The sequence below is a fragment of the Amblyomma americanum genome, chromosome 1, assembly GCF_052857255.1.
Source record: "Amblyomma americanum isolate KBUSLIRL-KWMA chromosome 1, ASM5285725v1, whole genome shotgun sequence".
Lineage (NCBI taxonomy): Eukaryota > Metazoa > Arthropoda > Arachnida > Ixodida > Ixodidae > Amblyomma > Amblyomma americanum.
Genome location: NC_135497.1, coordinates 545,316,315 through 545,330,277, shown reverse-complemented (window position 1 = coordinate 545,330,277; position 13,963 = coordinate 545,316,315).

Below are 13,963 nucleotides of genomic sequence, written 5' to 3'. Positions count from 1 at the left end.
GCCGCCGCATCATCGCCCCAACCCGCTTTATACCACGCCGCCAACCCTCCTCCGTGCGCACGTGAGTCTCCTCGGTGCTGCGCGCATGTGCAGTAGACCGCGAAACTGCTTCGTCGGAGTCGATCTGCGTCTGCTCCGCGGTGGACACGCCGCGCCGGCAGCTACGCAGCTTTGACGTCACTCGGCTCATCGCACTTCGCAGTAAGCGTGAAACTCGTTGGTCAGAGGCTAGCGGCGTCTGCTCCGCGGTCGGCGCGGCGCACCAGATGCTCGGCTCTTACTCCTCGGGTCCTCTCCTATGCGCAGAACTGGTGACCGAGAGCCCCAGCGAAAGAACGAGACTGAGGGTAATGTAGCTCGCACAACAAAAACCACTCAGAGATCAGAAAAATCCAGAAGATTGATGCCAGCTGCAGGGTGAAACTGTAGGCATTCCGGATGCCAGACTACAGACAGTGTCGTGTTAAGAAAGAGAAAAAGACGTGTACGGAATGGAAAAAAGTTAAAAATAAGAATATTAATTGCAATTTTACAAAGTCTTCGCTCCATTCCTGTGTTCAGTTCTCCATAGTTTCATTTGCTTTATTTGTTAAATCGTTTCTTATTCCCTGACCTGCATTTTGCGCTTTTTTCTGTTTTTCTATTCTATAATCTGCGAATTTTCATTTCTGAATTGTGAATTTGCCTTCCCAGAGGTGTCATTCCTGAGTACAAAAAGTGTGATGCAGCCCCTGGTAACAACATGGCTCTGGTCTCTGATGATACTATATGTATTGTAGCCCACGGTGTGAACTAAAAGGGAAGTGCAGGTCATTATCTAAGTGTCAGTGAGATGCCACTAGCTGTAATTTTCAGTATGTTCTGCTTTCCCTGCACACATTACCTGTGAATTCATTTTCTATTAGTAAACAGCAGGAAGCTTGCGCCTGTGATGGCAATTCTGGGTTCATCCCATTGTCGCTGCCATTTGAAACAGTTTAACTTCCTGGAAAAAAGCTTGGACTTGACAAAAAGGCTTTAAACTATATATTTTAATAAAGAAGGGGTGCACTCGTTTGTCAAGCCAATCTAAGGGTTTGAGGGCACCTCCTAACATCACCTAATGCTGAATTTAAGGCATTCGTACTTGTTTGTATTTTGGAGTACGGCTCCTGGAAAACAAGAAAAAGCTGCGGGCTAAAAGGGAAATAATAGCGAGGTCAACTTACACATCAAAAGAGTCGTCTCCACTCATGAGGTAATGAGGTTCCGTCGTACACACAAAATTATAGGGACTAGTATAATAAAGGTAGCTTTAGCTCAGGTTCATAACCGGTTTATACTACACCTTTTCATCTTGCCTGTCCAAAAAGCTCTGGTTACTCGACTGCCCTTCATTGACACTCTACATGAACTATACAAACAGCATAAAATATTCTCCTTCTAAACTACTGTTTTTTCTTGAGTAAATTACAAACGGCGACTTTTAAAGCTAAAGCTTTACTGGCCGCGAACTTGTGATAATGCCGTAGCGGTGCTCCAAGGAGGCTTATGAGGTTACATCGCGCGCCTTACCGCGGAGCCGAACTTGTCTGACCGGACTGGCGTGGCTGACACGTACGGCGCGAAATAGAGACGGCTTCGAACGCATCGGCGGTCAAGCGCTCTTGGAGTATAGAGGGTTTAAATAGAGACGGCTTCGAACGCATCGGCGGTCAAGCGCTCTTGGAGTATAGAGGGTTTCCCTTTGGCCGATGTGACATGACCGTGCTGCGTTCATTAACAGAGCCTGCGCTTAAGCGCTAACCAACGTGTTCGGTGGCGGCATCTATAGGAGCCACTGAAACCGGGCAAAATATGGTGACGTGTCCATGACCATAGCAATGGAAACACTGTCCCCATCCCCGGGGCTACGTGTTGTTTGGTCGGGACTGGGTTCCGTCGCGCTGTCCTACCTCGACTGCTTCTTTCGTCGCCATCGACGTGCTTGCTGCTTTTCCTTTCTTAGACGTTCGCCTTTCGTCTTCGTTTTCTGCCAGCGAGACAATCTCGCTAGGTTTTAGGAAGCCTGGCTTATCATTTAGAGCAACGTGCGCTGTCACCTCTGCACTGAGGGCTTCCCTCAGCCGATCCGCAACAGTCAGCAGTTTGAACTCCTCTAGCGAAGTTACCTGACAGCTGCCTAAATAGTATTCCAGGTAGTTCTGCAGGCATACCGCAAACTGCTCCCACGTCTCGTTTGGGCCTTTGCTGGCGGATAAATAAAGACGCTTGTATTCGGCGGCAGTGAGCATCAAGGCGTCTAACTCTTTAGCTTTCAGGAGTGCGGACTCGCTCCTTTCTCGGCGGATAACCGCGTCAGTAGCGTGCGTGCCCTCTCGCTTAGGTGTTGCAAAACAAGTCCAGCCCACCACTAGGTTGGACCTTGGTATGACTCCAACATGGCCTCTACGTCCTCGAACCACCCCGGCAGCAGGGCTTCTTGAAGCGAGCATCGGTGTGAGGACACCATTTATAAGGTTAGCAAAATTCAACCTTCTGTCCTCGACCATTCTCCCGCATGCTCCGCGCTCTCACCAAGCCCACTCGCTGTTGCGCTCCGCTTAAGATTCAGCCTTGTATTTTCCAAATCCAACCGCTCTTTTTCCACCGCTAGTTCAGCAATTCGCAAATGCACTTGACGCACTGTCATTTTTTGCACCGGCGCGCTAACTGTCAGAGGGTGCACCGGACCCTCATTTGCCTGACTCGCGGCTGCCAACTCTCCGTTTCCTGCCCCGTTCTTCATCTCTTTTCATTTAACACTGTCACTCCTCAAAGGCCAAGGGTTTGACATAAGCACAAACCCGACTGAAACGGAAAGCTACTGCCTGGCTTCCGAAGCGCCGCTTTACGAAGCTGCCGGTGCCCCAGCATGGAAGACTGGTCCGGAAGTTGGTCGCTGCGCCACACGGGCCCGGTTTGGGTCTCGTCTCCTTGATCCGCGACGTCGTCGGGCTCCTCCTGATCACCAGGCCCTCCTTGACTCTGGTCGACTGGTTCTTCTAGCTGCCCACTGACTTGAACCTCCAGCGTCACGTCAACCTTGAAAATCTGTCACTCTTGAAGTCTTCTTCTCTGGAGGTACCTTGCTTTGGCTCGTCTGCCGCCTTGTACTTCCGCCCTCCTTCATTTGCTTCGAGCAGGAAGATGTCGCAATACTGTCGACTGCGCCAGTTGCATTCCTTTTACTTTGTCGTCTTTGATGTCAGGCAGAAGGGGAAGGTAGTTGAAGGTGTTGGATGCCGATGTCTTGAGGTTCTGAACTTGCTCAATGACATTACTCGAGGAACTTCAGGAAGTAAACTGTTTAATCACATATAAAATGGTTAAGACAGAACGGAAGGTACAACAATGAGAACAATCATGTACATACTGATTGATGCGTAGAGTTACTAAACGAAATCAACGTCCGGTCCGACCAAAACATCTTCTCTTAATCCCTATGTCCCCGCCCTCAGTCGGGAAAACAACCAATTAGGTCGAAACACAAGCACTCATCTAACCAAGAACCGGGTAAAGGAAAACACATCCAATAAAACACAGGCGAAAGGAAAACACATTTAAAAGGAGACAGAGGAGAGTAAAACACGCACAATAAAATATTGGGGAGAGAGGACAGGTCATTGTCACGAATACTAACAGTAATTCTCCTCTTGGTCACTCCATCCTCCCCTGCGGGCCCTGAACCTCCTCGTTTCCCACGGGGCGGCATGTTTACTCGCTCAAAGAGCATGCGAGGACAACACAGATCGTCGAAAGCTATCCCCGAGGGGCCACTTAAGGCGCCACCGCTCCCCAATCCTTCTTGACGACCCCACATGCACAGTAAGCGCCTGGCAGTTATCTGGCCATTGAGCTGAGAAGCGCTCACAGTGAGCATGCGAACGCGTCTCGGAACTAGCCTCCTGGCTACACACTGAACGACCGCCACCCGGAACATCGCCTTGGGCAGTGTCGCCGCGGTAGGGATCAAACGCGTCGCGCGCATTCATCGCTGCTTCTTCGAGCGGGGCTGTGAACAATGGGGCCCGGCCAATCTGGGCCTCCTGCGCACCCCGCACTCCTCTCCGGCGCCGCCCGCTCGACTCATTAGTTCCGCGTAGATTGAAAAAAAAAGAAAATGAAATCACAGTGTACACACTCTTGTCCACACACAGACAGCGTTCCGTACGTGTTTACTTGGGGCTCCGGATGATCCCAAGCCAGCCGCGCACGACAGACATCAAGCATTGATGAACTTTCTACAGTGTCATAATTGCATAATAAAATACATATCACACAAAGCTAGTAATGACTACTTGTACGGTTTTTAATAAGCCATGTTGAAGTTCAGTGCCAGGAGAGCCGGTTTTTGTGCGCGTTTGCATCCCTCCTACTGCCAGGTGCATTGCAAGAGAGCTAGGCACCATTGATAGCGGTAGTGTAACGGTTGGTCATAACTTGTATAATCTTTAAACCAGATAATTGCAGCACACATGCTCAAGAAACAGGAGGAATATTAACACAATGAGAAACTACAACATTCGAATCAAAATTTTATCCATTACAGCACTTGCCACATATTTATAATAGGTGCAATTGAGGCAGTGCACTAGTTTATACAGGGCAGCTGCTCGCACGGTAAAAATCGACAAACTTCTACACAACAATCACTGAGTACCAGTGACCTGTCGCTGAGTGCCTTACACAATTAACATATTGTCTAACAGCAGCAACTGCTCAAGAAAGAACTATATTGATACTGCTTACGAGATTCAAAATAATCATAAGAAAAAAGCTTAGAGACTAAACAACAAGGTGTACACTCTTTCTCAAGGATTGCGCGCTGAACTCAAGAGAATACAAGAGCACAAAAAGAGGTGACATAGACCGTATGCTTTTGTGGTCAAATGTTTAGACACCAACTAGACCAGACCTTTTCACTTCTCAAGAGAACTGAGCAAGACCACAATTCACCATTAGTTGTCCGCCTGACTGAAGAAACAGTTACATATCAACTTAACGACATTCGCACACGCACCTTCCATTCTAATACAGTAAAACTGCTTTCATGATAAGTCATTCTCTCGGTTTTAAACGAATATCGGAAGATGTGTGCGTGAATGGCCGTGCGCTAGGAAACTTAGAGCACAAATGAGCAGCGAATTTCTTGCCTATCAACGTTCCTAGTTTGCTGTTTTATCGTTTGTTTTCTACTCGGTCGTAAAAAATGGAAGCCGTCCATCAACCCACGAGAGAAGAAAAAAGAGCGACCTGGCAGGTGGACTCGTCTTGTAGCGCTAAATTATAGGATGTTTACTGTCCAATTAGAGTCAGATACAGTGCTGAGGTAGATGTGAGCACTTAGCGCAGTACTTGCCGCAGAAGCGTGTGCACAATTTATTCTCCCTTTTCTGAACAGAGGCTGTGCATTGGACACCTGATCTTGAATGGTCATAAGAAGGGACACATACGTCGCGTTGGAGAGACTACAGGCAATACTCTTGCTTGGTGGAAACGAAGGATCAGAGCCTGCAGCGAAAGAAAGCATGAGAAAGATGCTTGCACATTACGCGGCAGAGGCTCCTTCCGACCGCTAGGCAGCCGGCTCAAAACAAAAAAAAAGAACAATTAGCGGCTCGCACATACGAACCATGATAATAAATCGTTATTTGATACACCATAATTGGACGGCAGGTGAAAACCACGTATGACTAAATAAAAAGGACGCTTACATTAACTGTTAATTTTGGCGAAAAGAAAATTTGACACACACACACACACACAAACGCGTGCACACGCACACGCACGCACAGACACACATACACACGCACGCACGCACGCACACACACGCATGCACACGCATGCTGTTGCAAAAGGGTTGCAAGCCCCAAGGGTAGCGTTGGCCTGGCGGCCTGGGGCAAAGCTGGAAACGTCCGAAGGTGCCGGCAAAGGATGAGTCGACTGGCAACAGAACAACTTGTTTATTCTGGCATCTCAAAAGAGCAGCCGGTCAGGGCGACCACGTTACTCGAAGGGCGAAATCGAAGTCTCTCTGGCGTCCGGGGCAGCGGCTTTTTTTATACCCTCGGAGTCGAGGGCAAGAAGGAACCGCTCGGGATGAGTCGCACTAGACGGCGACGCACGGACATGTCGAGACGTGGAGAGACGCGTCCGCCGGGCCGGCGCCGGTCAGACCTCCTCGCCTCCCAGTTGGGGAGCTCCTCTCCCCGGCTGCCGCGCTTTGACAAGCGTGGGCACCAACATGCACACACACACACACACGCCCGCACGACGACACGTGGCACTGAAACCTGCCTGGACGCGCTTTGCAGGAGGCGTTGCGGCAGCGCTGAACGGGTCCAAATGACCGCCGCTTTGAACGAAGCCCCGGCGTCCGTTGCATCCGCGCCGGCTATACCGCGCGTCGTAGCCGAAACGTAACAGACCGCCCCGCCGGGGGAAGGAGATCCCGATGGTCAGGGGACTGCATCCGCTGTCCGGAGGGATGTCGCTCGATGATGCTCGAAATCGTAACCGGTCGTCCCTCGACGTTGCTTGAGCGCAGCGCACAGAGAAGGCCTCGTTCTCAGGTTCAGGGTCACACAGGACACTGCAAAGTCACTTCGGGAGAGTTGCCATTTTTGTGCTCGTTCCCAGCAAGCGTTAGAACTACGCCGAAACGCAACCGCTCAGTCAGCAAGCACCAGAAAACCCTCACTAAGCTCTGCCAGGCTCTTTCCCCTTTTATACTACTGCCTAGTTCCTTACAATAGTCAAGCAGCACTCAGAACGCGTCCACAAATTGGAAAATTTCACTAGAAAGCACATAATCACTTTGAAACACTAAACAAAAGCAATATGTTAAAAATCCTGCCTCAGGAAGAAAACATCAGTAACAAACAACTTTGAGGCGGATTCCCACGTTAGGGGCTTCGACTTAAGCCATCGGCGTTACCGTTGAGACTCCCCTTTTTGTAACGCACCTCAAAGGAATATTGTTGCAAAGGGAGGCTCCAGCGCAGGAGGCGGCCATTTTTGGGAGAGATGGTCTGCAGCCATTGGAGAGGGCAGTGATCCGTCTCAATGATAAACCTCGAGCCGGCTAGGTAGCATGACAATTTCTGAACGGCCCACACGAGACACGCACACTCTTTCTCGGTGGCGCTGTACGCCTGCTCACGACAGGTCAGCTTACGACTAGCATACAGGACGGGGTGTTCCACTTCTCCATTGTCCCTTTGGCACAGTACAACGCCCATGCCTCGCTCACTAGCATCGCACTGAACAACGAACCCTTTTGTGTAGTCTGGCGATCATAGCACAGGCTGGCTTGTTAGGGCGCTCTTTAAGGCGCTAAAAGCTCTTTCCTTTGTCTCGCTCCAGACGACTGTTTGGGGCTCTGTTTTTCTTAGAGCATCCGTCAGGGGAGCCGCGATATCGGAGTACCTGGGGATGTACCTCTGATAGTAGCCGGCGACACCTAAGAACGACCGAATATCGGTCTTCGTGCGCGGTTGCGGGAAGTCTCGCACAGCGGCCACCTTTATTTCAGAGGGGCGGCGACGACCCTGTCCAATCACGTGACCGAGGTAGACAACCTCGGCCTGTGCTAATTGGCACTTGGGAGCCTTGACTGTCAAGCCCGCTTCGCGCAGGCGGGTTAGCACTGCCCGCAAGTGTGCCATATGCTCAGACCAGGATGCGGAAAATATCGCTACGTCGTCTAAATACGGTAAAGCGAATTCTTCCTGTCCCCGCAACACTTTGTCCATGAGGCTTGAAAAGCAGTATGGCGCGTTCTTCAAACCAAAACTCAAAACTTTAGGACGGAATGTTCCCATTGGTGAAATGAACGCCGCATACCTACTAGCCTCTTCTGTAAGTGGAACCTGCCAATAACCCCTGACAAGATCTAGGGTGGAAATAAACTGAGCGCTACTAACTTTCTCAAGGCGCTCCTCGATGTTAGGGATCGGATAAATTTGATCCTTAGTGATAGAATTAAGCCTGCGGTAGTCGACGCAAGGACGAGGTTCCTTGCCCGGTACCTCAACTAAAATCAAAGGGGAGGTATAATCACTCTCACCCGCCTCAATAACACCGAGCTGTAGCATTTTCTTTACCTCAGCCTCCATAATATCGCGCTGGCGGGGTGACACCCGGTACGCCTTGGATCGTACTGGCTCTGGGGAGGTACGTTCTATATCATGAGTAAGGACAGAAGTCCTACCAGGCCTCTCAGAGAACTGACCTTGAAACTCTTGTAAGAGTTGGTGTAGTTCGGTTTTCTGCTCAGCCGACAGCGGTGCATTAATGATTAAGTCACTAATGACCTGATCAGTGTCTTCCCTGTTCGTCACTGAGCCTAGTCCCGGAAGCTCGACCGGAAGCTCTTCGGGAACGTTTACCATCATACACACCACTGCTTCCCGTTGTCTATAGGGTTTGAGCAGATTACAGTGGTAAACTTGCTGTGCTTTCCGCTTTCCTGGCAGACTCACCACGTAGTTAACATCCGACAGTTTTTGAACAATCCGTGCTGGGCCCTCCCACTGCATGTCGAGTTTGTTTTTTAGCGATGTGCGCAATACCATTACCTCATCGCCCACCTCAAAACGACGGGCCCTGGCTGTCCGATCATAATAAACCTTGGCCCTCTGCTGGGCCTTTGCCATTGCTTCACCTGACAACTCCTGTGCCCTTCTTAAGCGTTCGAGGAGACTAAGCACGTACTCGACCACGACTGGGTCGTCGCCCCTGCCTTCCCACGAGTCTCGAAGCATGCGAAGCGGAGACCGCAGCGAGCGACCGTACACCAGCTCAGCTGGCGAAAACCCCGTAGCCGCATGCGGCGCGGTCCTTAATGTAAACATCACCCCAGGCAGACACAGCTCCCAATCACTTTGTTGCTCAAAACACAATGCTCTCAACACGCGCTTCATGACGGAGTGGAGCTTCTCAACGGAATTCGACTGTGGGTGGTACACTGAGCTGTGTAACAGCTTTACCCCACACCTTTCGAGAAAGGCTGTCGTCAAAGCGCTAGTAAACACTGTGCCCTGATCTGACTGGATTTCCGCAGGAAAACCAACTCGCGCAAATATGGACAGTAGTGCATTGACTATCTCTACTGAGCTGAGGTCTTTAAGCGGCACTGCTTCAGGGAACTTTGTCGCTGGGCAGATCACAGTCAAAATGTGTCTGTACCCCGTGGCTGTTACCGGCAGAGGTCCCACTGTATCAATAACGAGCCGTCTAAAAGGCTCCGTAATGATAGGTACCAACTTCAACGGCGCCCTCGATTTGTCCCCTGGTTTGCCAACCCGCTGACAGGTGTCACATGTCCTCACAAAGTGTTCTACGTCACGAAAACACCCTGGCCAATAGTACTCTTGCAAGAGACGGTCCTTAGTCTTCTTAACTCCTAGGTGTCCGGACCACGAACCGCCATGCGACAAGCGCAACAGATCCTGACGGTAGCACTGAGGCACGATCAGCTGATCGAACTCGACTCCCCTGCGGTCTAGATACTTCCGGTACAAGACCCCACCTCTTTCCACAAAACGAACATTTTTCTTGGCGATACCTTCCTTGACATTGCAGCGCATGTTTTCTAGGCTGCCATCCTTTTTTTGCTCGGCTATCAAAGCCGACCGGCTGACTTTTAGCAACCTATTAAGTCCATCGGACGTAGGCGCGATGAGCAAATCTGCAGATAGCTCTTCTAACTTTCCCGTGTCGGGCGTTTCCTCTCCAGTACCTGGTGCCTTAAGCGCTACAGGCTCAATTTTATTCAGTTCGGACGTGCTCTGAATATCAGCTTGCTGCGCCTCCGACCCTTTCTCATTGTTCGACAACGTCGGCCCCGCAACTACCGCCTTTGCAGCGAGCTCCCGAACTCTCGATCTGGTTAAGGCCTGAACGCTAGCCTCACCAAACAAAAGACCCTTCTCGCGCAGGAGGTGATCGGACCGGTTCGAAAATAGGTACGGGTACTGGGGGGGCAGCATAGATGACACTGCGGCCTCCGTCTCAATTGCTCCGAAAGGTCCTTCAATAACCACTTTTGCTACGGGCAGACACACGCTGTGAGCTTCCACGGCTTGCTTGATCCATGCGCACTCGCCCGTGAACATATCGGGTTCTACGTAAGAGGGGTGAACTACATCCATTGTAGCTGCGGAATCACGAAGCACTCGGCACTCTTTCCCGTTCACGAGGAAGTCTCGCATGTAAGGCTCGAGAAGCTTCATGTTCTCGTACGTGCTGCATAATGACAAAAACACGACTTTTGTTTTTGTTTCTGGACACTGCGCCGAAAAGTGACCCGGCTTCTGGCACGTATAACACACGCGCGCTTGCCTCGCCTCGAACCGCTTTCTGCGTTCGGCTTCGGCTGCCGCCGTCTCCTTACGTTCGGTCGGACTGCTTTCACTCGCATCCGCACTACGCGTGTCCCCCCTTGCTCTCATGGGTGTGAACTTCGGCCTCTCAGACTTGGAGCCAAATTCACCCTTTTGACCGTCCTTAGCTCCGCGAGCCCGACGCGTCACAAACTCCTCGGCTAGCTCGGCGGCTTTAGCCACTGTACTAACGTCTGGCCTATCCAAGACCCAGTACCGCACGTTCTCAGGTAACCGACTATAAAACTGTTCCAGCCCGAAACACTGCAGAATTTTCTCGTGGTCACCAAACGCTTTCTCTTCTTTGAGCCACTCCTGCATGTTTGACATAAGCCTGTAGGCAAACTCTGTATATGACTCATTTCTGCCTTTTTCATTTTCCCGAAACTTCCGACGGAACGCCTCCGCTGACAGCCTGTACTTTTTTAGCAGACTTGATTTCACTTGGTCGAAATCCTCTGCCTCCTCTCTCTTCAAGCGAGCGACTACGTCGGCCGCCTCGCCGGGTAACAAAGTGAGCAAGCGCTGTGGCCACGTTTCCCGAGAGAACCCCTGCTTCTCGCACGTTCGCTCAAAGTTAACCAGGAACAAACCAATGTCCTCTCCAAGCTTAAACGGCCGCATCAGGTCAGTCATTTTGAACGATACCCGTTCTCCTGCACCGTGTGCCTGACTTCCATTACGAGCGCGTTCCATGTCTACCTCGAGACGCTTCATTTCTAAAGCGTGGTCGCGCTCTTCTTTCTCTTTTTGTTCTTTACGTTCGCGCTCGTCTTTCTCTTTTTGCTCTTTACGTTCGCGCTCGTTTTTCTCTTTTTCTTTTTGTTCCCTCTCCTCAATGGTCTCAAGGCATTCCGACAGCTCGTCATCCTCAGCCTCCAACTCAAGAATAGCCCTTAGCAGTTCTGGTTTTCTGAGTTTGTCTGAGACATCCAGACCCAACTCTCTTGCAAGCTCCAGCAATTTCGGTTTGCGCAACGACTTCAAATCCATGGCTGCTCCGAATGCTGCTTTCTCTACTGCCTACTATTGTCTTGCCGCAAACTAACCCGGCAGCAACGACAACACAATTACCAGCTCTGTTTCTGACACTAACAAAAGCCTGGCAAAACTCAGAAGAAGAAAGTCCCGCACTCACCAAACCTCGCAGCCACGAATTCAGCGCAGTCGTTCCGCTGCAGGCAACCAGTCATCACACAGGGCTCGTTGCACTGCTCCCGGATGGTCGTTGTGCTGCTCAGCATACAGTTGACCGCATATCTTCGCTGCTGGCCTCCGTTCTCGGGATCCCACCGCTGGCAACCAGTTGTTGCAAAAGGGTTGCAAGCCCCAAGGGTAGCGTTGGCCTGGCGGCCTGGGGCAAAGCTGGAAACATCCGAAGGTTCCGGCAAAGGATGAGTCGACTGGCAACAGAACAACTTGTTTATTCTGGCATCTCAAAAGAGCAGCCGGTCAGGGCGACCACGTCACTCGAAGGGCGAAATCGAAGTCTCTCTGGCGTCCGGGGCAGCGGCTTTTTTTATACCCTCGGAGTCGAGGGCAAGAAGGAACCGCTCGGGATGAGTCGCACTAGACGGCGACGCACGGACATGTCGAGACGTGGAGAGACGCGTCCGCCGGGCCGGCGCCGGTCAGACCTCCTCGCCTCCCAGTTGGGGAGCTCCTCTCCCCGGCTGCCGCGCTTTGACAAGCGTGGGCACCAACATGCACACACACACACACGCACGCACGACGACACGTGGCACTGAAACCTGCCTGGACGCGCTTTGCAGGAGGCGTTGCGGCAGCGCTGAACGGGTCCAAATGACCGCCGCTTTGAACGAAGCCCCGGCGTCCGTTGCATCCGCGCCGGCTATACCGCGCGTCGTAGCCGAAACGTAACAATGCACAGCACCCAGCCACAACTACGACAAGCGTGGGAAACAGCTAGGCAGCGTAGAAAACAAAGGCAACAGCGGCAGCAGAGGCTTCGTCTTCGACTCTAGGGAAGCAAATAGCAATTCAAATAAACAGGCACGTGACTTAAAGAGCGATGGGTAAAAGTACAAAATGAAAAAAAAACACTGCTTCGAAACTAACCGCCGTATTCAAGAATAAACTTACGTCTTGACGCAAGTTTATATTTTTAAATTATAAGTGGCGAAAAATGTTTCAAAGACGGCACACAAGCCACATTCATGAAAATAGTGATTTTAGATTTATGTAGGCACCATGGTAATGAGGGTGAGTACATTTCTGCATATCTAATAAATTCATGAACAAACAAGACACAGAAGTGCCAAAACAGCATTCTTATACATAGTAAAGTGTCAAGCAACGTTTTAACAACAAGAAAAAGTTTTTTTCGGCTAGGTTGGGAGAACTATTATTATTTGTATGGCCAAAAACACGGACTTCACTATAGTTGCGCGCGTAGTACTGCTCTTGTCGACGTCGTAGTCTACCCACTCGCGCGCGTCCCTCGTTTGTATCGTGGCCAGCATTGCCAGCTCTTTTTCTCTGATTTGTATTGTTACCGCGCATTTTAACTGTAAATTCACAGCTAGGATTGTATATACTTTTGGTTTTATATTTAATGGTAGCGTTGAGGCATTTGTAGTGTGTTTTATTTTCTGTACTGTTTCAAACATTGGTGCTGTGTTGCGACGCGCGCGTGATGAAGACACGCAAAAGCACAAGATTAACTTCTCCAAAGTGGAGCGAGCTATTCGTCCCGTCCTCGTTGAAAAACACACAGCCGTGGTAGAAAAGAAGAAAACCGATGCCTTGTCGGTCGAAAGAAAAATAACAAGAATGGGAGATTATAGAAATTCAATATTATTCCCCACAAACCACGTGTGCCAGCGGACGTGGCTCCCGCTGACATGCCCGCAATCGTGAGTTCGACTCCTGTTCAATGATATTGTTACGTACTTTGCACGCACGGGGTTTATTCAAAGAGGGGACCGGTCGAAGCAGGATGGAAGCAGGAAGCCTAGCAGCGTCTTTCAGCTCTCTCTTTTTCTTCCTCTTTCTCCGCGGGTCAGTCCTTCATCTTCTGCTTCTTCCGTCGAGGTTCTGTGGAAGCACGTTACATTTCCCTCCTCGCAGACGATGCCCGTCGGGCGAGTTAAACAGACCGTCTGGGATGGAAGCGCTTGAGGCGGGCTACATGCACCACCTGAGATTGGCGTGACCGTCGACCACTAGCAGTTAGTCGTGCTATAACGTAATTAACGTCACTTATGCACTCCAACACAACAAATGGTCCAGTGTAGTGGGATAGCAGTTTCTGACACAGACCACGCTTGCGTAGAGGGGTCCACAACCACACAATGTCACCAGGAACATAAGAAACTTCTTGGTGTTGGACGTCGTAGCGGTTCTTGGAACGCTCTTGCGAAGATAAAATTCGAACGCGGGCAAGCTGGCGAGCTTCTTCAGCTCTGCAGAGTGTGGTCGCAAGAGAAGGTTCATCGTGGATGAAAAATGGTAGCATGGTGTCAAGGCCGCAGCGAGGCGAGCGAGCATAGAGCAGGTAAAAGGGGCTGTAGCCAGTTGTCTCATGTTGCGCGGTG